This window comes from Bombina bombina, chromosome 7 (genome assembly GCF_027579735.1).
Source record: "Bombina bombina isolate aBomBom1 chromosome 7, aBomBom1.pri, whole genome shotgun sequence".
Lineage (NCBI taxonomy): Eukaryota > Metazoa > Chordata > Amphibia > Anura > Bombinatoridae > Bombina > Bombina bombina.
The window spans coordinates 138462148-138487314 of NC_069505.1; the positions used below are offsets into that span (position 1 = coordinate 138462148).

General features: G+C 41.5%; 1 protein-coding gene across 1 annotated transcript in view; it reads right to left on the reverse strand.

Annotated features, from left to right (window-relative positions):
* The window catches only part of LOC128635794 (uncharacterized), a 29339-nt gene extending 15022 nt beyond the window's left edge, over positions 1-14317 (reverse strand). Inside the window, exon 1 of the mRNA XM_053688899.1 lies at positions 13028-14317. The gene's annotated coding sequence lies outside the window, so the exon portion shown is untranslated. The remainder of the gene's footprint in view (positions 1-13027) is intronic.
* Positions 14318-25167: the final 10850 nt, after the last annotated feature.

The following is a 25167-nucleotide window of genomic DNA, read 5'->3' on the forward strand; positions in this document are numbered from 1 at the left end:
CGAAAGGTCATACCTTTGGACAGATGGACCCGAGATAGCCACCAGAGAAGAGAATCTCTGGTCTCTTGATCCAGATTTAGCAGAGGGGACAAATCTGTGTAATCCCCATTCCACTGACTGAGCATGCATAATTGCAGCGGTCTGAGATGTAGGCGCGCAAATGGCACTATGTCCATCGCCGCTACCATTAAGCCGATCACTTCCATGCACTGAGCCACTGAAGGGCGCGGAATGTAGTGAAGAACACGGCAGGAATTTAGAAGCTTTGATAACCTGGACTCCGTCAGGTAAATTTTCATTTCTACAGAATCTATCAGAGTTCCTAGGAAGGAAACCCTTGTGAGGGGTGATAGAGAACTCTTTCCCTCGTTCACTTTCCACCCATGCGACCTCAGAAATGCCAACACTATGTCCGTATGAGATTTGGCAATTTGGAAGTTTGACGCCTGTATCAGGATGTCGTCTAGATAAGGGGCCACTGCTATGCCCAGTGGTCTTAGGACCGCCAGAAGAGACCCCAGAACCTTTGTAAAAATTCTTGGGGCTGTAGCTAACCCGAAGGGAAGAGCCACAAACTGGTAATGCCTGTCTAGAAAGGCAAACATTAGGAACCGATGATGATCTTTGTGAATCGGTATGTGAAGGTAAGCATCCTTCAAATCCACTGTGGTCATGTACTGACCCTCCTGGATCATAGGTAGGATTGTCCGAATAGTTTCCATTTTGAACGATGGAACTCTAAAGAATTTGTTTAAGATCTTTAGATCCAAAATTGGTCTGAAGGTTCCCTCTTTTTTGGGAACCACAAACAGATTTGAATAAAATCCCTGTCCTTGTTCCATCTGTGGAACTGGATGGATCACTCCCATTATTAGGAGGTCTTGCACACAGCGTAATAATGCCTCTTTCTTTATTTGGTTTACAGATATTCTCGAAAGGTGAAATCTCCCTTGTGGGGGGGAAGCTTTGAAGTCCAGAAGATATCCCTGAGATATGATCTCCAACGCCCAGGGATCCTGAACATCTCTTGCCCATGCCTGGGCGAAGAGAGAAAGTCTGCCCCCTACTAGATCCGTTGCCGGATAGGGGGCCGTTCCTTCATGCTGTCTTAGAGGCAGCAGCAGGCTTTCTGGCCTGCTTGCCTTTGCTCCAGGCCTGGTTAGATTTCCAGGCCGGCTTGGATTGCGCAAAAGTTCCCTCTTGTTTTGTAGCAGAGGAAGTTGATGCTGCACCTGCCTTGAAGTTTCGAAAGGCACGAAAATTAGACTGTTTGGCCCTTGATTTGGCCCTGTCCTGAGGAAGGGTATGACCCTTACCTCCAGTAATGTCAGCAATAATTTCCCTCAAACCAGGCCCGAATAGGGTCTGCCCCTTGAAGGGAATGTTAAGTAATTTAGACTTTGAAGTCACATCAGCTGACCAAGATTTAAGCCATAGCGCCCTACGCGCCTGGATGGCGCATCCAGAATTCTTAGCCGTTAGTTTAGTCAAATGAACAATGGCATCAGAAACAAAAGAATTAGCTAGCTTAAGTGTTCTAAGCTTGTCAAGTATTTCAGTCAATGGAGTAGCTGTCTGAAAGGCCTCTTCCAGAGACTCAAACCAGAACGCCGCAGCAGCAGTGACAGGAGCAATGCATGCAAGGGGCTGCAGGATAAAACCTTGTTGAATAAACATTTTCTTAAGGTAACCTTCTAATTTTTCATCCATTGGATCTGAAAAAGCACAACTGTCCTCGACAGGGATAGTGGTACGCTTTGCTAAAGTAGAAACTGCTCCCTCCACCTTAGGGACCGTCTGCCAAGTCCCGTGTGGTGGCGTCTATTGGAAACATTTTTCTAAAAATAGGAGGGGGGGGAAAACGGCACACCGGGTCTGTCCCACTCCTTAGTAATAATTTCTGTAAACCTTTTAGGTATTGGAAAAACGTCAGTACACACCGGCACCGCGTAGTATTTATCCAATCTACACAATTTCTCTGGCACTGCAATTGTGTCACAGTCATTCAGAGCAGCTAAAACCTCTCCAAGCAACACCCGGAGGTTCTCAAGCTTAAATTTAAAAGTACAATTTAAATTTAAAAGTAGACATATCTGAATCAGGTTTCCCCGAGTCAGAGACGTCACCCACAGACTGAAGCTCTTCCTCAGCTTCTGCATATTGTGACGCAGTATCAGACATGGGCCTTAAAACATCTGCGCGCTCTGTATTACGTCTAACCCCAGAGCTATCGCGCTTTCCTCTGAATTCAGGCAGTCTGGCTAATACCGCTGACAGGGTATTATCCATGATTGCCGCCATGTCCTGCAAAGTAATCGCTATGGGCGTCTTTGATGTACTTGGCGCCATTTTAGAGTGAGTCCCTTGAACGGGAGTCAAAGGGTCCGACACGTGGGGAGAGTTAGTCGGCATAACTTCCCCCTCGTCAGAATCTTCTGGTGATAATTCTTTTAAAGATAACAGCTGATCTTTATTGTTTAAAGTGAAATCAATATATTTAGTACACATTCTCCTATGAGGTTCCACCATGGCTTTTAAACATAATGAACAAGGAGTTTCCTCTATGTCAGACATGTTTATACAGACTAGCAATGAGACTAGCAAGCTTGGAAAACACTTTAAATCAAGTTAGCAAGCAATATGAAAAAACGTTACTGTGCCTTTAAGAGAAACAAATTTTGCCAAAATTTGAAATAACAGATGGAAAGCCTCAGGAAACTGTTTCTAGGCAAAAATAAAGCCAGCCATGTGGAAAAAACTAGGCCCCAATAAGTTTTATCACCAAAGCATATATAAAAACGATTAAACATGCCAGCAAACGTTTTATATTGCACATTAATCAGAGTATATACCTCTGATAGCAAGCCTGATACTAGTCGCTATTAAATCACTGTATTTAGGCTTTAACTTACATTAATCCGGTATCAGCAGCATTTTCTAGCAAATTCCATCCCTAGAAAAACTTAACTGCACATACCTTATTGCAGGATACCCTGAACGCCATTCTCCCTCTGAAGTTACCTCACTCCTCAGACATATGTGAGAATAGCAGTGGATCTTAGTTACTTCTGCTAAGATCATAGAAAAACGCAGGCAGATTCTTCTTCTAAATGCTGCCTGAGATAAAATAGTACACTCCGGTACCATTTAAAAACAATAAACTTTTGATTGAAGAAAAAACTAACTATATTTTACCACTTTCCTCTTACTACCTCCAGCTATGTTGAGAGCTTGCAAGAGAATGACTGGATATGGCAGTTAGGGGAGGAGCTATATAGCAGCTCTGCTGTGGGTGATCCTCTTTCAACTTCCTGTTGGGAAGGAGAATATCCCACAAGTAATGGATGATCCGTGGACTGGATACACCTAACAAGAGAAAAGACATAGAGAAAGAAAGACAGATAGAAAGAGATAGGGAGAGAAAGATAGAGAGGAAGGAAGACATATAGAGAGAAGAAAATAGAGATAGAAAGAAAAAGAGACAGAAAGAGATTGAGAAATATAGATAGAGTGAGAGAAATGAATAAATAAAGAGGATGAGAAATATATATAGAGAAAAAATTATAAATATATATATATATTTATATAGATATATAGAGAGATAAAGAAATAGAAAGATATAGACAGAGAGAAAAAAAGAGACAGAGAGAAAGAGACAGATAGAAAGAAAGAGAGAGAGAAATGAAAAGCAAGAGGTTGAGAAATATAGAAAGAGTGAGAGAAATGAATAAAGAGGATGAGAAATATATAGAGAGAGATAAAGAGAGAGAAATACATAGAGAGATTTTTTTTTATAAATATATAGATATATATATTTATATAGATATAGAGAGAGATAAATAAATATAAAGAGATAGAGACAGATAGAAAAAACATAATTTATGCTTACCTGATAAATTCCTTTCTTCTGTTGTGTGATCAGTCCACGGGTCATCATTACTTCTGGGATATAACTCCTCCCCAACAGGAAATGCAAGAGGATTCACCCAGCAGAGCTGCATATAGCTCCTCCCCTCTACGTCAGTCCCAGTCATTCGACCAAGAATCAACGAGAAAGGAGTAACCAAGGGTGAAGTGGTGACTGGAGTATAATTTAAAAGATATTTACCTGCCTTAAAACAGGGCGGGCCGTGGACTGATCACACAACAGAAGAAAGGAATTTATCAGGTAAGCATAAATTATGTTTTCTTCTGTTATGTGTGATCAGTCCACGGGTCATCATTACTTCTGGGATACCAATACCAAAGCAAAAGTACACGGATGACGGGAGGGATAGGCAGGCTCATTATACAGAAGGAACCACTGCCTGAAGAACCTTTCTCCCAAAAATAGCCTCCGAAGAAGCAAAAGTGTCAAATTTGTAAAATTTGGAAAAAGTATGAAGCGAAGACCAAGTTGCAGCCTTGCAAATCTGTTCAACAGAGGCCTCATTCTTAAAGGCCCAAGTGGAAGCCACAGCTCTAGTGGAGTGAGCTGTAATTCTTTCAGGAGGCTGCTGTCCAGCAGTCTCATAGGCTAAACGTATTATGCTACGAAGCCAAAAAGAGAGAGAGGTAGCAGAAGCTTTTTGACCTCTCCTCTGTCCAGAATAAACGACAAACAGGGAAGAAGTTTGGCGAAAATCTTTAGTTGCCTGCAAGTAGAACTTGAGGGCACGAACTACATCCAGATTGTGTAGAAGACGTTCCTTCTTTGAAGAAGGATTTGGACACAAGGATGGAACAACAATCTCTTGATTGATATTCCTGTTAGTGACTACCTTAGGTAAGAACCCAGGTTTAGTACGCAGAACTACCTTGTCTGAGTGAAAAATCAGATAAGGAGAATCACAATGTAAGGCTGATAACTCAGAGACTCTTCGAGCCGAGGAAATAGCCATTAAAAACAGAACTTTCCAAGATAACAATTTTATATCAATGGAATGAAGGGGTTCAAACGGAACACCCTGTAAAACGTTAAGAACTAAGTTTAAACTCCATGGCGGAGCAACAGCTTTAAACACAGGCTTGATCCTAGCTAAAGCCTGACAAAAGGCCTGGACGTCTGGATTTTCTGACAGACGCCTGTGTAACAAGATGGACAGAGCTGAAATCTGTCCCTTTAATGAACTAGCTGATAAACCCTTTTCTAAACCTTCTTGTAGAAAGGACAATATCCTAGCGATCCTAACCTTACTCCAGGAGTAACCTTTGGATTCGCACCAGTATAGGTATTTACGCCATATTTTATGGTAAATCCTTCTGGTAACAGGCTTCCTAGCCTGTATCAGGGTATCAATAACCGACTCAGAAAAACCACGTTTTGATAAAATCAAGCGTTCAATTTCCAAGCAGTCAGCTTCAGAGAAGTTAGATTTTGATGTTTGAATGGACCCTGTATCAGAAGGTCCTGTCTTAGAGGTAGAGACCAAGGCGGACAGGATGACATGTCCACTAGATCTGCATACCAAGTCCTGCGTGGCCATGCAGGCGCTATTAGAATCACTGATGCTCTCTCCTGTTTGATTTTGGCAATCAATCGAGGAAGCAGCGGGAAGGGTGGAAACACATAAGCCATCCCGAAGTTCCAAGGTGCTGTCAAAGCATCTATCAGAACCGCTCCCGGATCCCTGGATCTGGACCCGTAGAGAGGAAGTTTGGCGTTCTGGCGAGACGCCATGAGATCTATCTCTGGTTTGCCCCAACGTCGAAGTATTTGGGCAAAGACCTCCGGATGAAGTTCCCACTCCCCCGGATGAAAAGTCTGGCGACTCAAGAAATCCGCCTCCCAGTTCTCCACTCCCGGGATGTGGATTGCTGACAGGTGGCAAGAGTGAGACTCTGCCCAGCGAATTATCTTTGATACTTCCATCATTGCTAGGGAGCTTCTTGTCCCTCCCTGATGGTTGATGTAAGCTACAGTCGTGATGTTGTCCGACTGAAACCTGATGAACCCCCGAGTTGTTAATTGGGGCCAAGCCAGAAGGGCATTGAGAACTGCTCTCAATTCCAGGATGTTTATTGGAAGGAGACTCTCCTCCTGATTCCATAGTCCCTGAGCCTTCAGAGAATTCCAGACAGCGCCCCAACCTAGTAGGCTGGCGTCTGTTGTTACAATTGTCCAGTCTGGCCTGCTGAATGGCATCCCCCTGGACAGGTGTGGCCGATAAAGCCACCATAGAAGAGAATTTCTGGTCTCTTGATTCAGATTCAGAGTAGGGGACAAATCTGAGTAATCCCCATTCCACTGACTTAGCATGCACAATTGCAGCGGTCTGAGGTGTAGGCGTGCAAAAGGTACTATGTCCATTGCCGCTACCATTAAGCCGATCACCTCCATGCATTGAGCTACTGACGGGTGTTGAATGGAATGAAGGACACGGCATGCATTTTGAAGCTTTGTTAACCTGTCTTCTGTCAGGTAAATCTTCATTTCTACAGAATCTATAAGAGTCCCCAAGAATGGAACTCTTGTGAGAGGAAAAAGAGAACTCTTCTTTTCGTTCACTTTCCATCCATGCGACCTTAGAAATGCCAGAACTAACTCTGTATGAGACTTGGCAGTTTGAAAGCTTGAAGCTTGTATTAGAATGTCGTCTAGGTACGGAGCTACCGAAATCCCTCGCGGTCTTAGTACCGCCAGAAGGGCACCCAGAACCTTTGTGAAGATTCTTGGAGCCGTAGCCAATCCGAATGGAAGAGCTACAAACTGGTAGTGCCTGTCTAAGAAGGCAAACCTTAGATACCGGTGATGATCTTTGTGAATCGGTATGTGAAGGTAAGCATCTTTTAAATCCACTGTGGTCATGTACTGACCCTTTTGGATCATGGGTAAGATTGTCCGAATAGTTTCCATTTTGAACGATGGAACTCTTAGGAATTTGTTTAGAATCTTTAAATCTAAGATTGGCCTGAAAGTTCCCTCTTTTTTGGGAACCACAAACAGGTTTGAGTAGAACCCTTGTCCTTGTTCCGACCGCGGAACCGGATGGATCACTCCCATTAATAACAGATCTTGTACACAGCGTAGAAACGCTTCTTTCTTTATCTGGTTTGTTGACAACCTTGACAGATGAAATCTCCCTCTTGGGGGAGATAATTTGAAGTCTAGAAGGTATCCCTGAGATATGATCTCTAGCGCCCAGGGATCCTGAACATCTCTTGCCCAGGCCTGGGCGAAGAGAGAAAGTCTGCCCCCCACTAGATCCGGTCCCGGATCGGGGGCTCTCGGTTCATGCTGTCTTTGGGGCAGCAGCAGGTTTCCTGGCCTGCTTGCTCTTGTTCCAGGACTGGTTAGGCTTCCAGCCTTGCCTGTAACGAGCAACAGCTCCCTCCTGTTTTGGTGCAGTGGAGGTTGATGCTGCTCCTGTTTTGAAATTCCGAAAGGGACGAAAATTAGACTGTCTAGCCTTAGCTTTGGCTTTGTCTTGAGGTAGGGCGTGGCCCTTACCTCCTGTAATGTCAGCGATAATTTCTTTCAAACCGGGCCCAAATAAAGACTGCCCCTTGAAAGGTATATTAAGTAATTTGGACTTAGAAGTAACATCAGCTGACCAGGATTTTAGCCACAGCGCCCTACGTGCCTGTATGGCGAATCCTGAGTTCTTAGCCGTAAGTTTGGTTAAATGTACTACGGCCTCCGAAATGAATGAATTAGCTAGTTTAAGGACTCTAAGCCTGTCCGTAATGTCGTCTAGCGTAGATGAACTAAGGTTCTCTTCCAGAGACTCAATCCAAAATGCTGCCGCAGCCGTAATCGGCGCGATACATGCAAGGGGTTGCAATATAAAACCTTGTTGAACAAACATTTTCTTAAGGTAACCCTCTAATTTTTTATCCATTGGATCTGAAAAAGCACAGCTATCCTCCACCGGGATAGTGGTACGCTTAGCTAAAGTAGAAACTGCTCCCTCCACCTTAGGGACCGTTTGCCATAAGTCCCGAGTGGTGGTGTCTATTGGAAACATCTTTCTAAATATTGGAGGGGGTGAGAACGGCACACCGGGTCTATCCCACTCCTTAGTAACAATTTCAGTTAGTCTCTTAGGTATAGGAAAAACGTCAGTACTCGCCGGTACCGCAAAGTATTTATCCAACCTACACAGTTTCTCTGGTATTGCAACGGTGTTACAATCATTGAGAGCTGCTAAGACCTCCCCTAGTAATACACGGAGGTTCTCCAATTTAAATTTAAAATTTGAAATATCTGAATCCAATCTGTTTGGATCAGAACCGTCACCTACAGAATGAAGCTCTCCGTCCTCATGCTCTGCAAGCTGTGACGCAGTATCAGACATGGCCCTAGTATTGTCAGCGCACTCTGTTCTCACCCCAGAGTGATCACGCTTGCCTCTTAGTTCTGGTAATTTAGACAAAACTTCAGTCATAACAGTAGCCATATCTTGTAATGTTATCTGTAATGGCCGCCCAGATGTACTAGGCGCCATAATATCACGCACCTCCCGGGCGGGAGATGCAGGTACTGCCGCGTGAGGCGAGTTAGTCGGCATAACTCTCCCCTCGCTGTTTGGTGAAATTTGTTCAAATTGTACAGATTGACTTTTATTTAAAGTAGCATCAATACAGTTAGTACATAAATTTCTATTGGGCTCCACCTTGGCATTGGAACAAATGACACAGATATCTTCCTCTGAGTCAGACATGTTTAACACACTAGCAATAAACTTGCAACTTGGTTATAATCTTTTTTAGCAAAAACGTACTGTGCCTCAAAGAGGTACTAAACGATTAAATGACAGTTGAAATAATGAACTGAAAAACAGTTATAGCATCAAACTTTAAAACAACACAACTTTTAGCAAAGGTTTGTTCCCATTAGAAAAATAACAATAATTAAATTTGACATAAAAATTACAGAGCAACGTTTTTATTCACAGTCAATATAAAATTCTCACAGCTCTGCTGAGAGAATCTACCTCCCTCCAAAGAAGTTTGAAGACCCCTGAGATCTGTCAGAGATGAACCGGATCATGCAGGAAATATAAGAGTAACTGACTGGAATTTTTTGATGCGTAGCAAAGAGCGCCAAAAACGGCCCCTCCCCCTCACACACAGCAGTGAAGAGAAACGAAACTGTCACAATTAAAACCAAACAACTGCCAAGTGGAAAATAATGCCCAAATATTTATTCACTCAGTACCTCAGAAATGTAAACGATTCTACATTCCAGCAAAAACGTTTAACATGATAAATACTTATTAAAAGGATTAGTGACTTTTAACAGAGTAGTTCCGGTGAAATACCATCCCCAGAATACTGAAGTGTATACATACATGTCATTATAACGGTATGGCAGGATTTTCTCATCAATTCCATTCAGAAAATAAAAACTGCTACATACCTCAATGCAGATTCATCTGCCCGCTGTCCCCTGATCTGAAGCTTTTACCTCCCTCAGATGCCCGAGAACAGCAATATGATCTTAACTACTCCGGTTAAAATCATAGTAAAAAACTCTGGTAGATTCTTCCTCAAACTCTGCCAGAGAAGTAATAACACGCTCCGGTGCTATTGTAAAATAACAAACTTTTGATTGAAGTCATAAAAACTAAGTATAATCACCATAGTCCTCTCACACATCCTATCTAGTCGTTGGGTGCAAGAGAATGACTGGGACTGACGTAGAGGGGAGGAGCTATATGCAGCTCTGCTGGGTGAATCCTCTTGCATTTCCTGTTGGGGAGGAGTTATATCCCAGAAGTAATGATGACCCGTGGACTGATCACACATAACCGAAGAAAAGAGACATAGAGAGAGAAAGAGACAGATAGAAAGAGAGAGGGAGGGAGAGATAAAGAAAGAGACAGAGCGACATAGAGATAGAGACAAAGAGAGGTAGAGAGAGATAAAGATAGATATAGAGAGTATTATAGATATAGAGATATATAGACAGAACTATAGATAGATAGAGATAAAGACAGAGAGAGAGAGATACAGAGAGAGACATACATAGAGAGATAGATAGAGATACAGGGAGATATAGAGAGATATAAAGAGAGATAGAGAAATTAGTAGATAGAGAGATAAGTATAGAGAGTGATAGATAGTTATATAAAGCGAGTTATATATACACATCAAGAAAAAAAATATATAAATATGATATCTTTGCTGTTGATACAAAGTTCATGTTGATTTTTTTTTTCTTTAAATTTTTATTGAGGAAAAAGAAATATATACAAATCATATAAAGAAGGCAATACATATCATATAAGGTAGGCAGTACATCAAACATCTATTGCACAGAAATGATGATAGTCCTCATTTTTCAGCCCCTAAGAAACACGAATGCAGACCTCTCTTGGGCCTTATCTGTTATCTTAAAGAAAATCCAGGGGTTCATATTGAATATAAAATAAAAAAAAAACAAATATATGAATATGTGGCATACACACAAAGAGTTAATTATGCAAGAAAAAATAACATGGACTAAACTTTCCAACATCTATCTGAAGAAGAATATAACGGACATACTCTATAGTTTGTGTTTTAAAGAGTGACTGCTTATCACTATGAATGTCATGAAAATGAAAATTATTGCTCCCTACATTCCAGTTCTGGAAATTAAGATTGTTAATAGTGCATAATAACTTAAATGCAACAACCAAGCTTGCATTATATTCGAGTCTTATGTGTCCCACTAGTGGAGTGTATGAGTACATATTGCTGCCTTTCTGCCTATGCAGTTTATCCAATATAATTTATATCAAAACCCACAACACTTTATAAAATGTAAATTAGAACCTACTACGCTCGTTGCCCCGGCCGCTGGCCACCGAGCTGATATATACTATGGCGTGTTGTGGGTATATACTATATTGTCCGGGAATGCACTTTTTTATTGCTTACAAACAAACATGGTAGTGTTAGGGCATCAATCTGGAGTCAGCAACACGGTGATATGCATAGCTAAACTAATATAATATTATCATAAAGCGATCTTGTGGAGCCATGTAAAGCGTCATGATTGCCATTTACCACATGCAGTAGACACAAAATGCAGTTAACATAAACCTGTAAACAAACAAATGGCTGAAGTATCAACAACATTATAACTTGATTAAATATTTGTATTTTCTAAACTGGAATTCCGAATTATATTAAGCCCCAGTTTTTGTTTACCCGTTTGGGATCTCTCCAGCAGGATTGTATGAGTATCTAAGCAGAGCATTAGGAGAATGGCTCTGTAAAAGCAGGTAAGTATTATATGTGATCCCTGTGTCATGTATTAATCGAAGATTGTCCATCATTGTTTGGGATGTTTCTGAAAGTAAATGACTCAGGCCAAGTGAGCCCGGTATAGCCGCTAAAGTGTACAACAATTTCAGCACAGCTGCGGCCTCCTGGGGGTCCCTCCCGGAATCTCCTCCAGCCACCGACAATAGATTATGCCCCTTCATTCACTGGAGCCCTATAGACCTATCGGATGGGTCCGGAGTCTGTTTATTGGGTTCTTCTGATCCGATGGAGTTGCGTTTGGGCAGATTGCTGTCTCCGCTGTCAACATGGCTCGCCGAGGCTCACAAGATGAGATGGTAAACTGAGGTCTCCTTGTGTTTGCTGGCTGTGTCAAGGGAAATCACTTCAGCGATGTCAGCTGTTGCAGGGGTAAGGCGCTCCATCAATATCTCATACGGAGCCTTATCGATCAGTTGCTGGCACAGAAGTTCAAACCTGCGCCATCGTGCTTGAAAGTAATCTTGTACTTCTGCTTCTCCCAAGGCGGCCATCTTGACCATGCGGTGATGAATGCCGTATGCTTTTTTGTTTTTCCACTATATATTCAAAAGAGGCAGTTAAGCAAGTCCGCAATTGAGTAGCTTCATATAACTCAGTGTGCTATTGAAATAATAAAGTAAGTAGGGCAGCTTCCAGCTGCCTGCACTGTTTACCCGGAGGAGCCGGGGGAGGTCATTACCTGCTAATAGGCTGCCGCCTTAGGTCTTGATCGTCCGAACTACAGCTCCAATATCATAAAAACAACACGTAAATGGTACAATATAATCACCGCAGCTTTAGTGACTATTATATATTAAAGTGTATAAATGTTTTCGTTGTTAGGTGCTCTTAAATCGGCAGGTTTTAGAGAGATCCTTTAGAGCTAATAGTAAATGCGTCCTATTAGGTACGCTGCTCGGACATGCCCCCCCCGTTCATGTTGATTTTTATAAATTAAATTAAATAATTTCAAAAAGATAACTATATATTTATAATTAAAAGTATAACAGGAATACAATTTGGATTCACCCTATTCTCTATATATTTATGTAATGAATTGATAAAAAAAAAAAGGTTTATACCTATTTTAAAGACTAATGAAATTGAAAAAATATAATAAATTGAAAAAAAAAACAACATGAAATTAAAAGACAAAATTTAATAAGGATCAATAAAGGACTGACATTTAAAAGAATTAAATGAACATTCATATTAACATATCTATAAAGTGTAAATACAGAGAGCTATACTGTGAAACAGACAATGTTAGGTGATAAAAAAGTATATAGTAAGTACATAGATACATATATATATATATATATATATATATATATATATATATATATAAAGAGAGAGAGAGAGAGAGAGAGAGAGAGAGAGAGAGAGATATTGGATTTCTATATAATTAATTAAAATAATAAATAGTATTCTTAAACATTGATTGTGTTTGATTTATATTGCTTGAATTTTAACAATCAATAAATTATAGATTCTGAAAACGATATCGAAATCTAATAGTTTAAAATAAATTGATTGACTTAAAGCCTGATATTAATTTAATAATAAACATTTTTTAAACATAAATATAACAATATATATTTCTTATATTGTATTGAAAATAATATTGAAGTTGTCAATAAAAAATATCCTGTATTGCGCAATAATATAGATCTATTAGCTAGACAAAAAGTATTCTTATTTTTATAGTAAGAAGCGAACAGAATATGAATTGTATAGAGTTTTTAAACAAAATATTGCCAGCAGTACTCATAAAAATCTAAAAATAAAAAACTATGAACTTGATTATACTTACTAGTTATGAGATCAATCTCTGCGCAGCTGTTTGCTGCAGTACACTGTAAGTTTCAATGAGCATGCGCGACTCATGAACGAGCGCAGTGAATAGTGTAGAGGATTACGGTCGGACGCATGTGCTCTGCTCTCCTAGGACGTACGATATGCTGTGTTCACCACCATCTGGAGAAAGCAATGATTGGAGGACACAGTGTTAGAGAAGTGTTAATCATTTTTATAGAAAAGTTGGGCGGCCGAGGAATAGTTGCTGTATTAAGTTTAAAAAAAAAGAATTGCGGGTATAGAGATCGATTGAAAATGGTGAATGAAACTAATTTTCAATGATATATCAGAAAAAGATAACGAGTGCACATAAGTTTACCTTGCCTTTAAGTGTTATAAAGTATATTCATATAACAATGTTGGTTGTGCAAAGCTGGGGAATGGGTAGTAAAGGCGTTATTTATCTTTTTAAACAACAATCTCACCAAGAACAGTACAAAATACATGGCATTTAATGCTACTTATATTGAATAAATTACATCGTTGGATTAGGCTGACGTTTTTTACCATGGCTTTAACAGGTTAGTTTATTCTGCTAGCAGTGAAAGACCACTTACCTGCCTATCTGGTGAAAATGAAAGATCAAAGAATCTTTCTTTCTTTATTTTTGTCTGAGGAGCAATGGGATTTGGAGGTGGTGAGGACCCATATCGTGCAGACAAGGTGTTTGGCCCAGTTGTGGATCCTAAACTGTTCACGGACAATAGCTGGGCACCTCAGCTGGTGTGGTTGCACACAGGTGAACACTGAGGTGCTGCAAATGCTACCTACAAGAGGTTAAAGAACTAGGAATTGCTTGCTCCATATACCTGTTTTATCTTTGTTCCTTTTCCAGTTGATGAGGGGGGTTCTGTGAGATATATGAAGCAGGTGGGGATGCCGGTTGACAAGAAGCACTTGTGAGTTTACTTAGGAATTATATGCACAAACTGGTGAAGTACTATTCAGGCTCCAACCTTTTTATGCAACTGTATTGTCTTGTGAGTCAAAAAGTAATTGTTTGTATTAGGATACTGTCAAAAGATAGTGTAAAATTAAATTTAAAAAAAACTTTCCAAATTATTTATTTTATAAAATTGATTTTCTTCTGTTGGTATCCTTTGTTGAAGAGCATACCTAGGTATGCTCAGGAACATGCATGTGCCTGAAGCACTATATGGCAGCCGTTTTACAACAATGCTGTACAATTTTGAACTCTAAATGGCAGAAGTGTTTGTATCATGTAAAAAACATAATTTATGCTTACCTGATAAATTTATTTCTCTTGTAGTGTATCCAGTCCACGGATCATCCATTACTTGTGGGATATATTCCCTTCCCAACAGGAATTTGCAAGAGGATCACCCACAGCAGAGCTGCTATATAGCTCCTCCCCTCACATGTCATATCCAGTCATTCGACCGAAACAAGACAAGAAAGGAGAAACCATAGGGTGCAGTGGTGACTGTAGTTTAATTAAAAATTTAGATCTGCCTTAAAAAGACAGGGCGGGCCGTGGACTGGATACACTACAAGAGAAATAAATTTATCAGGTAAGCATAAATTATGTTTTCTCTTGTTAAGTGTATCCAGTCCACGGATCATCCATTACTTGTGGGATACCAATACCAAAGCTTAAGTACACGGATGATGGGAGGGACAAGGCAGGAACTTAAACGGAAGGAACCACTGCCTGTAGAACCTTTCTCCCAAAAACAGCCTCCGCAGAAGCAAAAGTGTCAAATTTGTAAAATTTTGAAAAAGTGTGAAGCGAAGACCAAATCGCAGCCTTGCAAATCTGTTCAACAGAGGCCTCATTTTTAAAGGCCCAGGTGGAAGCCACAGCTCTAGTAGAATGAGCTGTAATCCTTTCAGGGGGCTGCTGTCCAGCAGTCTCATAGGCTAAGCGTATTATGCTTCGAAGCCAAAAGGAAAGAGAGGTTGCCGAAGCTTTTTGACCTCTCCTCTGTCCAGAATAAATGACAAACAGGGCAGATGTTTGACGAAAATCTTTAGTTGCCTGTAAGTAGAACTTCAAGGCACGGACTACGTCCAGATTATGCAAAATACGTTCCTTCTTTGAAGAAGGATTAGGGCACAATGATGGGACAACAATCTCTTGATTGATATTCCTGTTAGAAACCACCTTAGGTAAAAACCCAGGTTTAGTACGCAGAACTACCTTGTCTGAATGGAAAATCAGATAAGGAGAATCACAATGTAAGGCAGATAACTCAGAGACTCTTCGAGCTGAGGAAATAGCCATCAAAAACAGAACTTTCCAAGATAAAAGTTTAATATCAATGGAATGAAGGGGTTCAAACGGAACTCCTTGAAGAACTTTAAGAACCAAGTTTAAGCTCCACGGAGGAGCAACAGTTTTTTAACACAGGCTTAATCCTAGCCAAAGCCTGACAAAAAGCCTGGACGTCTGGAACTTCTGCCAGACGCTTGTGCAAAAGAATAGACAGAGCAGAAATCTGTCCCTTTAACAAACTAGCAGATAAGCCTTTTTCCAAACCCTCTTGGAGAAAAGACAATATCCTAGGAATCCTAACCTTACTTCATGAGTAACTCTTGGATTCGCACCAATACAAGTATTTACGCCATATCTTATGGTAGATTTTCCTGGTAACAGGCTTTCGTGCCTGTATTAAGGTATCAATAACTGACTCGGAGAAGCCACGCTTTGATAGGATCAAGCGTTCAATCTCCATGCAGTCAGTCTCAGAGAAATTAGATTTGGATGATTGAAAGGACCTTGTATTAGAAGGTCTTGCCTCAGAGGCAGAGTCCATGGTGGACAGGACGACATGTCCACTAGGTCTGCATACCAGGTCCTGCGTGGCCACGCAGGCGCTATCAGAATCACTGCTGCTCTCTCCTGTTTGATCTTGGCAATCAGACGAGGCAGCAGAGGAAATGATGGAAACACATAAGCCATGTTGAAGAACCAAGGAGCTGCTAGAGCATCTATCAGCGTCGCTCCCGGGTCCCTGGACCTGGATCCGTAACGAGGAAATTTGGCGTTCTGGCGAGACGCCATGAGATCCAGTTCTGGTTTGCCCCAACGATGGACCAGTTGAGCAAACACCTCCGGATGGAGTTCCCACTCCCCCGGATGAAAAGTCTGACGACTTAGAAAGTCCGCCTCCCAGTTCTCCACGCCTGGGATGTGGATCGCGGACAAGTGGCAAGAGTGAGACTCTGCCCAGCGAATTATCTTTGAGACTTCTAACATCGCTAGGGAGCTCCTGGTTCCCCCTTGATGGTTGATGTAAGCCACAGTCGTGATGTTGTCCGACTGAAATCTGATCAACCTCAGTGTTGCTAACTGAGGCCAAGCTAGAAGAGAATTGAATATTGCTCTTAACTCCAGAATATTTATTGGGAGGAGTTTCTCCTCCTGAGCCCACGATCCCTGAGCCTTCAGGGAATTCCAGACTGCGCCCCAGCCTAGAAGGCTGGCATCTGTTGTTACAATCGTCCAATCTGGCCTGCGAAAGGTCATACCCTTGGACAGATGGACACGAGATAGCCACCAGAGAAGAGAATCTCTGGTCTCTTGATCCAGATTTAGTAGAGGGGACAAATCTGAGTAATCCCCATTCCACTGACCTAGCATGCACAATTGCAGCGGTCTGAGATGCAGGTGCGCAAATGGCACTATGTCCATTGCCGCTACCATTAAGCCGATTACTTCCATGCACTGAGCCACTGACGGGCGTGGAATGGAATGAAGGACACGGCAAGTATTTAAAAGTTTTGATAACCTGGCCTCCGTCAGGTAAATTTTCATTTCTACAGAATCTATCAGAGTCCCTAGGAAGGAGACTCTTGTGAGTGGTAATAGAGAAGTCTTTTCCACGTTCACCTTCCACCCATGCGATCTCAGAAATGCCAGAACTATCTCTGAATCAGGTTTCCCCGGATCAGATCCGTCACCCACAGAATGAAGCTCTCCGTCCTCATGTTCTGCAAACTGTGATGCAGTATCAGACATGGCTCTTACAGCACCAGCGCGCTCTGCATCTCTCCTAATCCCAGAGCTATCGCGCTTGCCTCTCAATTCTGGCAATAATACTTCTGACAGGGTATTATTCATGATTGTAGCCATGTCCTGTAAAGTAATTACTATGGGCGTCTCTGATGTACTTGGCGCCATAATAGCATGCGCCCCCTGAGCGGGAGGCGAAGGTACTGACACGTGAGGAGAGTTAGTCGGCATAACTTCCCCCTCGTCGTTTGGTGATAATTCTTTTATAGATAAAGACTGACCTTTATTATTTAAAGTGAAATCAATACATTTAGTACACATATTCCTATGGGGCTCCACACTGGCTTTCAAACATAATGAACAAGTAGATTCATCTATGTCAGACATGTTTAAACAGACTAGCAATAAGACTGGCAAGCTTGAAAAACACTTCACAATAAGTTTACAAGCAATATAAAAAAACGCTACTGCGCCTTTAAGAAGCACAAAACCTGTCTCAAGTTGAAATAACAATGAACCAAATCAGTTATAGCAACCAAATTTTCACAGTAAATGTATTAAGTTAGCAGAGCATTGCACCCACTTGCAAATGGATGATTAACCCCTTAATACCCAAAACGGATAAACAATAGAGAAAAACGTTTTTTAAAACAGTCAAACACACTGTCACAGCTCTGCTGTGAGTGATTACCTCCCTCAATATGACTTTTGAAGCCCTTTGAGCCCTCTAGAGAAGTCCTGGATCATGCAGGAAGAAGCAGGGAGTCTGAATTTTTACTGTGCAAAAAAGCGCTAAAATAGGCCCCTCCCACTCATATTACAACAGTGGGAAGCCTCAGTTAACTGTTTCTATGCAGAAATTAAGCCAGCCATGTGGAAAAATTATGCCCCAATAAGTTTTATCACCAAATGTACGTTAAAAAACGATTAAACATGCCAGCAAACGTTTTAAAACACATTTTTTAAAGAGTATATATCTCTATTAATAAGCCTGATACCAGTCGCTTTCACTGCATTTAAGGCTTTACTTACATTACTTCGGTATCAGCAGCATTTTCTTAGTCAATTCCATTCCTTAGAAAAATATTTTACTGCACATACCTTAGTTGCAGGAAAACCTGCACGCCATTCCCTTTCTGAAGTTACCTCACTCCTCAGAATGTGTGAGAACAGCAAGTGGATCTTAGTTACTTCTGCTAAGATCATAGAAAACGCAGGCAGATTCTACTTCCAAATACTGCCTGAGAAAAAAACAGCACACTCTGCCATTTAAAAATAACAAACTTTTGATTGAAGAAATAAACTAAGTATAAAACACCACAGTCCTCTCACGACCTCCATCTATGTTGAGGGTTGCAAGAGAATGACTGGATATGACATGTGAGGGGAGGAGCTATATAGCAGCTCTGCTGTGGGTGATCCTCTTGCAACTTCCTGTTGGGAAGGGAATATATCCCACAAGTAATGGATGATCCGTGGACTGGATACACTTAACAAGAGAAACATTGTTTAAAGCATTGTTGTAAATCTGCTGCCATATTGGATGAGCCAACACCAACAGACATATGTGCGTAATCACCACGTGACTCCCAGTAGAGCATTACTGCTCCTGAGCATATGTGCATATGCTTTACAACAAAGGATACCAAGAGAATATAAATTAATTTAAAAGTGTTTTAAAATGACATGCTCTGCGGAACCATGATAGGTTAATTTTGACTTTTGCATTCCTTTAATGTTTTTTAACTTTCGAAAATTGCATTAAATATGTTAACCATTATATAGAGTACTTTTATTTTTGTTTAATTTCCACTTTTTAAATTTATTTTGTTTAGGTATTTAATGTATTTTGTGCCGTGTAAAAGACAGGAATAAACTCCTTACAGAATATTATAGTGAATATCCAAGTAGGAAGGCCATAAAAACCCACATGTACAAACTCGGGGGGATTTAAAGGAACAAGAAACCCAAAATTTGCTTTCATGATTCATATAGAGACTACAATTTTAAAAATGTTTCCAATTTACTTCTATTATGAAACAGCAATACACATGGGTGAGTCAATAACATGAGGCAAATATGTGCAGCCACCAATCAGCAGCTCATGAGTCTACCTAGGTATGCTTTTCAACAAAAAATACCAAGAGAACAAAACAAATGAGATAATAGAAGTAAATTAAAAAGTTGTCTAAAATTGTATGCTCTATCTAAATCATGAAAGAAAAAATATGGGTTTCATTAAGGTTTAAAAGGTAAATCATCTATTATATTTATCCTTTCTTTCTTTCTTTCTTTCTTTCTTTCTTTCTTTCTTTCTTTCTTTCTTTCTTTCTTTCTTTCTCATACAAACAATAAAAAATAGATAAAGTTTACCTATCTGACATACAGAATCTCAATTATTGTAATAACATGAACACAAATTAAAATGTATACAGAATTCAATCAACATGGGTGTTAAACTTATCTAAGCAGTGACCTCCCAAAAAGTTGGCCTGTGGTCTAGCGATTATAATTCATAGCTTTATCTCCGAGATTATTGTCCAGTAACAGCATTAGGGTTGATATACCTGATTTTGGAAATCCCTCTTCCGTACGTACACATTAGACCACAACAATTTTTACAGGTTCTGTCATTATTTAATTGCACCTTGAAATGACACTGCTGGAATTGAAGTCTAAGCCCTTTATGGACATGAATGTCAAAATTCAATTTTCAGAGTTCAGATAGATCATGTAAAAATGTCAAATTGAATTCTAGAATCAAATTTACTTTGTTCTCTTAGTATCCCTTTTAAAAAGCATACTTAGATATGTTCAGGAACGATCATGTCTTAAACACTGTATGGAAACTGCATTTGCAACAAAGTATAATAAAAAAACTGCTGCCATTTAGTGCCCAAGACAGTTGGCCACTCTTGAGAAGACCTAGGTAGTAGGTATGCTCTTCAACAAAGGATACTAACAGAACAATTTAAGTGAATTAGATTTTTTTTAACTGAATCATGAAAGTTTAACTTTGACTTTACTGTCCTTTTTATGATTCTATTCATAGGGACATAACTTGATATGAACAACTTATCATAATGAAAACAGAATTTATGCTTACCTGATAAATTACTTTCTCTTGTGATGTATTGAGTCCACGGATTCATCCTTTACTTGTGGGATATTCTCCTTCCCAACAGGAAGTGGCAAAGAGAGCACACAGCAGAGCTGTCCATATAGCTCCCCCTCTAGCTCCACCCCCCAGTCATTCGACCGAAGGTTAGGAAGAAAAAGGAGAAACCATAGGGTGCAGTGGTGACTGTAGTTTAAACAAAAAAACTACCTGACTTAATAGCCAGGGCGGGCCATGGATTCGATACATCACAAGAGAAAGTAATTTATCAGGTAAGCATAAATTCTGTTTTCTCTTGTAAGATGTATCGAGTCCACGGATTCATCCTTTACTTGTGGGATACCAATACCAAAGCTTTAGGACACGGATGAAGGGAGGGAACAAGACAGGTACCTTAAACGGAAGGCACCACTGCTTGTAAAACCTTTCTCCCAAAAATAGCCTCCGAAGAAGCAAAAGTATCGAATTTGTAAAATTTGGAAAAAGTATGCAGCGAAGACCAAGTCGCTGCCTTACAAATCTGTTCAACAGAAGCCTCATTTTTAAAAGCCCATGTGGAAGCAACTACTCTGGTAGAATGAGCAGTAATTGTTTCAGGAGGCTGCTGGCCAGCAGTCTCATAGGCCAAACGGATGATGCTTTTCAGCCAAAAGGAAAGAGAGGTAGCGGTCGCCTTCTGACCTCTCCTCTTACCAGAATAGATAACAAACAAAGAAGTTGCTTGTCTGAAATCCTTAGTTGCTTGTAAATAGAACTTTAAAGCACGAACCACATCAAGATTGTGTAACAGATGTTCCTTCTTCGAAGAAGGATTAGGACACAGAGAAGGAACAACAATTTCCTGGTTAATATTCTTATTAGACACAACCTTAGGAAGAAAACCGGGTTTGGTACGCAAAACTACCTTATCTGCATGGAACACCAGGTAAGGTGAATCACACTGTAAAGCAGATAACTCCGAAACTCTTCGAGCAGAAGAGATAGCTACCAAAAACAAAACTTTCCAAGATAAAAGCTTAATATCTATGGAATGTAAAGGTTCAAACGGAACCCCTTGCAGAACTGAAAGAACTAAATTCAGACTCCATGGCGGAGCCACAGGTCTATAAACAGGCTTGATTCTGACTAAAGCCTGACTAAACGCTTGAACGTCTGGTACCTCTGCCAGACGTTTGTGTAAAAGAATAGACAAAGCAGATATCTGTCCCTTTAAGGAACTAGCTGATAATCCTTTCTCCAATCCGTCTTGGAGAAAGGACAAAATCCTGGGAATCCTAACCTTACTCCATGAGTAACCCTTGGATTCGCACCAAAAAAGATATTTTCGCCCAATCTTATGGTAGATTTTCCTGGTGACAGGCTTTCTAGCCTGAATCAGGGTATCAATAACCGACTCAGAGAAACCACGCTATGATAGAATTAGGCGTTCAATCTCCAAGCAGTCAGACGCAGAGAAATTAGATTTGGATGTTTGAAAGGACCCTGTATTAGAAGGTCCTGCCTCATTGGTAGTGTCCATGGTGGCACAGATGACATGTCCACTAGGTCTGCATACCAGGTCCTGCGTGGCCACGCAGGCGCTATTAGAATCACCGAAGCCCTCTCCTGCTTGATTCTGGCAACCAGACGAGGGAGGAGAGGAAACGGTGGAAAAACATAGGCCAGATTGAAGGACGAAGGCGCTGCTAGAACATCTATCAGCACCGCCTGGGGATCCCGGGACCTGGACCCGTAAAGAGGAAGCTTGGTGTTCTGACGGGACGCCATCAGATCCAATTCTGGAGTGTCCCATAGCTGAGTCAGCTGGGCAAATACCTCCGGGTGGAGTTCCCACTCCCCCGGGTGAAAAGTCTGACGACTTAGAAAATCCGCCTTCCAGTTGTCTACTCCTGGGATGTGAATTGCTGAGTGATGGCAAGAGTGATCCTCCGCCCACCTGATTATTTTGGTTACTTCCATCATTGCTAAGGAACTCCTTGTTCCCCCTTGATGATTGACGTAAGCTACAGTCGTGATGTTGTACGACTGAAATCTGATGAATTTGGCCGCAGCTAGCTGAGGCCATGCCTGAAGCGCGTTGAATATCGCCCTCAGTTCCAGAATGTTTATCGGGAGAAGAGCTTCTTCCCGACACCATAAGCCCTGAGCTTTCAGGGAGTCCCAGACTGCACCCCAGCCCAACAGACTGGCGTCAGGCGTTACGATGATCCACTCTGGTCTGCGGAAACACATTCCCTGAGACAGGTGATCCAGAGACAACCACCAGAGAAGAGAATCTCTGGTCCCCTGGTCCAACTGTATTTGAGGAGACAAATCTGCATAATCCCCATTCCACTGTTTGAGCATGCATAGTTGCAGTGGTCTGAGGTGTATCCATGCAAAAGGGACTATGTCCATTGCCGCTACCATTAGTCCGATTGTCTCCATGCACTGAGCTACAGATAGCCGAGGAATGGAATGAAGAACTCGGCAAGTAGTTAAGAGTTTTAACTTTCTGACCTCCGTCAGAAATATTTTCATTTCTACCGAGTCTATTAGTGTTCCTAGGAAGGGAACTCTTGTGAGGGGGGAGAGAGAACTCTTTTTGATGTTCACCTTCCACCCGTGAGACGTCTAGATAAGGCGCCACTGCTATGCCCCGCGGTCTTAGAACCGCCAGGAGGGACCCTAGCACCTTTGTGAAAATTCTGGGAGCAGTGGCCAACCCGAAAGGAAGAGCCACAAACTGATAATGCTTGTCCAGAAAGGTGAACCTGAGAAACTGGTGATGATCTTTGTGGATAGGAATGTGCAGATACGCATCCTTTAGATCCACGGTAGTCATATATTGACCCTCCTGGATCATTGGTAAGATTGTCCGAATGGTCTCCATCTTGAATGATGGGACTCTGAGGAATTTGTTTAGAATTTTGAGATCCAGGATTGGTCTGAAAGTTCCTTCTTTCTTGGGAACCACAAACAGGTTTGAGTAAAAACCCAGCCCTTGTTCCGCAATTGGAACTGGGTGAATCACTCCCATTGTATGAAGGTCTTCTACACAGCGTAAGAACGCCTCTTCTCTTTGTCTGGTCTGTAGACAAACGAGAAATGTGGAATCTTCCCCTTGGAGGGGAGTCCTTGAATACTAGAAGATATCCCTGGGATACAATCTCTAAGGCCCAGGGATCGTGTACGTCTCTTGCCCAGGCCTGAGCGAAGAGAGAGTCTGCCCCCTACTAGATCCGGGGCTACCCCATCATGCTGTCTTGGAGGCAGCTGCAGGCTTCTTGGCCTGTTTACCCTTGTTCCAGCCCTGGTAAGGTTTCCAGGCTGGCCTGGGTTGTGAAGCGTTACCCTCTTGCTTTGTAGCAGGGGAGGATGAAGCGAGGCCGCTCCTGAAATTCCAAAAGGAACGAAAATTATTTTGTTTGTTCTTTATCTTAAAGGACTTGTCCTGATGGAGAGCATGGCCTTTTGCCCCAGTGATTTCTGAAATAATCTCTTTCAATTCAGGCCCGAAGAGGGTCTTTCCTTTGAAAGGGATGTTCAAGAGTTTGGATTTTGACGACAGATCGGCCGACCAGGACTTTAGCCATAGCGCCCTGCGCGCTAAAATGGCGAAACCTGAATTCTTTGCCGCTAACTTAACTAGTTGAAAAGCGGCATCTGTGATAAAAGAATTAGCCAGCTTAAGAGCCTTAATTCTGTCCATAATGTCCTCATATGAGGTCTCCGTCTGGAGCGCATCTTCCAGCGCCTCGAACCAGAAAGCCGCTGCAGTAGTTACAGGAACAATGCACGCAATAGGTTGGAGAAGAAAACCTTGTTGAACAAAAATTTTCTTAAGTAAACCCTCTAATTTTTTATCCATAGGGTCTTTAAAAGCACAACTGTCTTCAATTGGTATGGTTGTGCGTTTAGCAAGTGAAGAAACAGCCCCCTCCACCTTAGGGACCGTCTGCCACGAGTCCCGCATGGGGTCAGATATGGGGAACATTTTCTTAAAAACAGGAGGGGGAACAAACGGTATACCTGGTCTATCCCACTCCCTAGTAACGATATCCGCAATCCTCTTAGGGACCAAGAACACATCAGTGTAAACAGGAACTTCTAGGTACTTGTCCATTTTACACAATTTCTCTGGAACCACCAAAGGGTCGCAGTCATCCAGAGTAACTAATACCTCCCTGAGCAATAAGCGGAGGTGTTCTAGTTTAAATTTAAAAGCCAACGTATCTGAATCTGTCTGAGGAGCAACCTTTCCCGAATCGGAAATTTCTCCCTCAGACAGCCCATCCCTCGCTCCTACGCGTTGTGAGTGTATATCGGATACGGCTACTAAAGCGTCAGAATGCTCAGAATCTGTTCTTAAAACAGAGCTATCACGCTTTGCAGGTAACACAGACAGTTTAGATAAAAACACTGAGAGGGTATTATTCATAACTGCCGCCAAGTCTTGCAAGGTAAAAGAGTTAGACGCACTAGAGGTGCTAGGCGTCGCTTGAGCGGGCGTAACTGGTTGTGACACTTGGGGAGAGGTTAACGGGCTAACCTCATTACCTTCTGTCTGAGAATCATCTTGGGCCACATTTTTAAGTGCAACAATATGTTCTTTAAAGTGTATAGACATATCAGTACAAGTGGGACACATTCTGAGAGGTGGTTCCACCATGGCTTCTAAACACATTGAACAAGGATTTTCCTTAGTGTCAGACATGTTTAACAGACGAGTAGTAAGACAAACAGGCTTGGAAATCACTTTAATCAAGTATAAACACACTTTGAAAAAAACGTTACTGTACCTTTAAGTAATAAAAAAGGCACGCAATTTTACCAAACAGTGAAAAATGCAGCAAACTTTTCAAAATTTTTACAGTTTGTACCTAAAGCATTAGTAAGATTGCACCACTAGCAATAAAAATGATTAACCCCTTAATGCCCAAACCGGATCGATAGTAAGCCAACAACCGGTTAAAAAAGCTTCAGCACCTTGCTGTGGCCCTACCTGCCCTTAGGAACCAGA